General features: G+C 47.5%; 1 non-coding gene across 1 annotated transcript; it reads left to right on the top strand.

The window, feature by feature from the left end:
* Positions 1 to 1,677: 1,677 nt before the first annotated feature.
* On the top strand, positions 1,678 to 1,805 carry LOC111825654. Its single transcript, XR_002828842.1, has one exon.
* Positions 1,806 to 4,806: the final 3,001 nt, after the last annotated feature.

Raw genomic sequence — 4,806 nt, 5'->3', positions numbered from 1 at the left:
ACTTTTTGGTTTTAAATGGTTCCTCCCAGACAACCCCTTCACCCATCTACAAGGAAAGAATCTTCGCTGGTTCTGAGGCCTGTGAGGGCCTAAGCCCCGCTCATCCCGGGAGCACAGACCAATTCTCCACCTGCAAGCACAGGACCAGGCCAGTGGGCGCCCACACTGCTCATCCTCACTGGCTCCCTCCTGTCAAGGATGCACTGAATGGAGCCGTCACCACAAGTCCAGTCTGTGCTGCTTCATAATTGTCCAGAGGCACCCCCATATTACAGAGAGGAAAAGTGCGGTTGCACAAAGCAGCCAAACTTACAAAAGAAACAGTGGAGCCAGATCTGACACTTGGGGCCCGATGCTCTGGAATCCTGCATGCAGGTCTGACTGTCCCAAGTCAGAACCAGATAGTAGACCTGGAGACACACAAGGGGCAACTGAAATGACAAAGGGGTGGGCAAGTCATCAAAGGAAGAGGAGCCTCAGTTTGGGAGGATAAAGGCAGAGAGGGGATAAGATTGGAGGATACATGGTTGTGAATAATAGCGAAGGCATATGTGGACCTGCTCACCAAACCTCAGAACCATTTGAGAAGCGTGAGGGAAGTGAAGCCCCACCTCTTATCTGAACAAAACTCACTTACCCTGAAAGGTGACAGGATAAATGGATTCAGAAGTTTAGAGCAATTCAGAATGAATGGGCCTCAAAACTGGGTTTGTGATGAATCAAGTCATTGGGGCATATTTCAGATGCACTCGTCAGGGGCCTCAGAGAAGCAGAGCCAATGGGATGGATACAGGCAGAAACCCCACGATCTGACCTCTGCACGCTGGAGACCCAGGGGAGCTGATGGTCTAAGTTCCAGTCCAAGAACCAGGTCCTAGAACCAGGAGTGCCCATGGACAGGAGGAAATGGACGTCTGAGGTCAAGGAGAGAGCAGGTTTGCCCTCTGTCCCACCTTTTGGCTCTATTCAGGCCCTCAGCGGATTGGATCATGCCCATCCACACTGGTGTCAGTCTTCTTTACTCAGTCTACCCATTCAAATGCTAATCTCTTCCAGAAAAACCCTTACAGACATTATTTTGCCAGCTACCTTGGCATCTCTTAACCCCATCAAGTTGACACATAAAATTAACCATCAGATCGACCCTATCCACAGGCTGATACCATAGAAAGTTCTGGTACTTAGGGGTGATCTGGTCCACTCTTCTCCAAGGATGGCCATTCTCCTCTTAGTTCTGGACATGTCTTGCCCAAAGCACTGGGCTCTGTGCTCACAGACAGGCAGACAGAGCTTCCTTGCTGAATCTTGTCTTCTCTGAGGGTTTTCACGGGGAGAGGGCACAACTGCCCTGCTGGAGAGAGGGAGACCTTTCTAGGAGGTAACTGGGCACTGTATTTCAAGGCCTTGAAAATATGCACGTTCCCTGACACAACTCCCCTTGTAGAAGCACTCTAGAAATAATCAGGGATGCCTGGCCAGCGTGGCTCAGTGGTTGAGCCTTGACCTATGGAGCAGGAGGTCAGGGCTCGATTCCCAGTTAGGGCACATGCCTGAGTTGCGGGCTTGATCCCCAGTGTGGGGAGTGCAGGAGGCAGCCAATCGATGATTCTCTCTCATCGATGTTTCTCTCTCTCTCCTTCTTCCTTCCTTTCTGAAATCTTAAAAATATATTTTTAGTGGACATTTACTTTATTCAGTTTCTTCTTAAGGTGAAGAAACTCTTTGTAAATGTCCTAGAGAAATATGGTAGCTTTCTGTTCACACTTTGCAAGTAAAAAGGGTGGATCGTTCCACTATTGACATATAAAAAAATATATATATACATATATATATATATATTTTTAAAAAGGAATAATCAGGGATACAGATCAAGATCTAAGGACAAGGTAGGTCATCACAGCATCTATAATAATAAAAGCATAATATGCTAATTAGATCGGACTTCCTTCTGGACGACCTTCAGTATGAAGCCAGGGCTGGGAGTGAAGCCTGGGTCCCAAGTGCCTGTAGGCGGCCGGAGGGAAGCCCAGGTCCTGGGTGCTAGAGAGAAGCCGGTGCTGGCAGCCAGGGTAAGGAAGGCCTACCCTTGCATGAATTTCATGCATGGGGCCTCTAGTTATTTATAATAACCAAAAGTGAGTAATCTTAATGACCAATGGTAAAAAACTAGTAAAATAAATTATGCTACAAACACACAATGGCATATTATACAATCACTAAAAGTCATATTCTCAAGGAATGTTTGAATAAATGAAGAAATGCTCACAGGGTAGACCACAGGTTCAAAAACCTGGATACACCAGCACAGGCCAATAGGGTTTTGTGATGATGAACATGTTCAGTACCTGCTCTGTCCACCATCATAGCCCCAGGCCACATATGACTTCTGAGCACCTGAAATCTTTGGTGGGTGTGATTAAGGAACATCATTTTGAATTCTATGAATTTAAAACTTAAATGTAAAGAGCCACACGTGTAAATATAACTAACTTCTATGTTGAGCTGCAGAGGTGCAGTATAAGTTGAACTGGGTTAATAAAGGTGTGCAGAAATAGGACGGAAAGAGTACTCTGAAATGTATATAGGTTTTCTCCGTAAGATTATGGGAGATTTAAATTTTAATTTTCTGCTTCCCCATTTCCCAACAATGAACAGTTTCCTTCTAAAATCAGAACAATCACAGAGACATATTGCAATGGGGAGGAGAGAGGAAAAGCCTGGCGCAGGTGGAGTTGGCGCTGGCAGCAAGGCCGGGGTGCTGGCCTGGGAACTGGGGCAATCTGCCCTGAGAGGGGCTTGTTTTGACAGGAGTGTTGGGCCTCTGGTGGTTTGGGTCGTCTCCAAGCTGTAGCTGACACAGTACCACTCGGTTTAGCTGGTGTGAGCATGTGTGTGTGCACGTAGGTCATGCCATCTGTTGCCAACCTGGCAGTGAAGTGTTGCCTCTTCAGCTGTGTGTTGGGTCTTGGGGGGGATTTTGTTACTTGAATTTCTCTCTTGCTTCCCAGGCCTGACTTCAGCTGCTTCTTCAAGTTACTCATAACTTTAAGGAGCTTCCAGCCAAGCTCTCCACTGGGCCTCCAAAGACTTGAAAGTAGGAGAAAGTTCCTGCAGGTGGGTCTCAGCAGACGGACGAAACCTGGACTTACTGATGATATAGTTCACTGGTGTGTCAGGAATTTAAGAGGTTGAATTATTTGAAGTGGAAAGAATAAAGGAAGATGGAATTTCCCTAAATACATAGCTGGAGGCTTTTACATTTTTTATGAATGGGGAGGCCATAAGTAGTGGTTCTCCAACTTCAGAGTGCATAAGAGTGTAAGAGTCACCTGGCTGCTTGTTAGGAATGCAGAGTCCTGATATAAACCCCTGGATTACTCAGTCCTTCCTCATTTTACAGATGGGGACAGGGAACGCCAAGGGGGCACAAGCTGGTCAACAGAACTGGGATTAGAATCTGGGTGCCCTGACTGTGCTGCGTGCGTGTCTTTCACTGCCTCTCAGTCGCCCGTGGCACATGTTTGGCATTAAGGGAAGTGTTAGACAACAGTGGGGTCCAACCAATTCTCTAATACCAATTGGAGGCCCAATAATTCAATTCATTTCTGTCACTAATTACCAAGTTAGTGCAGACCCCACAGATTAAGGGCTTAGTCAGCCAAGACTGCCCCCCTTCAGACACAGCTGCAAATGGGGTGCCCAAGCTACCCACACTTCTGCCCAGCCCACGACCACCCCCACAGGTTTGATATTTGCTAGAACAATTCACAGGCTCAGAAAGGGGCTTAATCACTAAGGCTACAAATGAACAGCCAGATGGGGATGGCCAGGGGTTCTGTGCACCGGAGCCTCTGGGCCTGTGGAGTTGGGCGCGCGCCACCCTCCCAGCACGTGATATGCTCATCAACTTGGAAGCTCTCCAAATTTTGTTGCTTAGGGGATTTTATGGAGGCTTCATTTCGTAGGCATGATTGATTAAATCATTGGCCTTCGTGATTGAGCTGCATCTCTGGCCTCCCTCTCCCCAGAGGTTGGGGGTGGGGCTGGAAGTTCTAACCTTCTAGTCACATCCTGAAGCTATCTAGGGCTCCCTCAGGAATCATCTCATTAGAGTACAAAGACAGTAAATTCCAAGGGTTTTAGGGGCTCTGTGCCAGGAACTGCACAAAAACCAAGTATTTTTTTTTATTATACCACATGGGGTATTTGCAATCATCTGGAAAATACCACTTGCATTGCAAAGACAAAATAGGCTTCTACAATGATGCTTATTCTCATCATTTCTAGCCCCAGTTGTCAACAGCAGTCTCACGGGCACACACAGGTTACGCCAGACGCTGTTGGTGCAGGAGGCTTGTGTGTGTGTATATGTGTGTGTGTGAGAGAGAGCGAGAGAGAGACAGAGAGAGATTGAGGGATGGGCAGGTTCCTCTCCCTGTTCTCAGGACCCCCAACCTCAAAGATCCCATAATGGTGCTCAATGGCAGAGCTGTAACAGAACTGCAAGGTCCAGCTAGAGATGACAAAGATGAGGCAATGTGAGGAGGTGTCAGGGACAGAGAGGGTCCACCTGCTACTCTCTGGCACCCAAAGAGCTTCTAGACTTTAAAAATGTCTCCCATTTGTCAGTCAGGGTGCCTCAAACTTGGGTAGGTTATAATGCAAAGGCATTAAGTGGGAGAAGCAAGACATTACATCATTAACAGAGATTACTGGGGCTACTCAAAGCGGTTAGTGTTCTGCCCTCCCTGCAGAGGAGAGCAGAGCAGCTGGGCCCGGCACCGTCCTCCACACACAGGAGAGTTT

Source organism: Myotis lucifugus, unplaced genomic scaffold (genome assembly GCF_000147115.1).
Source record: "Myotis lucifugus unplaced genomic scaffold, Myoluc2.0 scaffold_35, whole genome shotgun sequence".
NCBI lineage: Eukaryota > Metazoa > Chordata > Mammalia > Chiroptera > Vespertilionidae > Myotis > Myotis lucifugus.
This window is presented reverse-complemented; position numbering and strand designations above follow the sequence as displayed.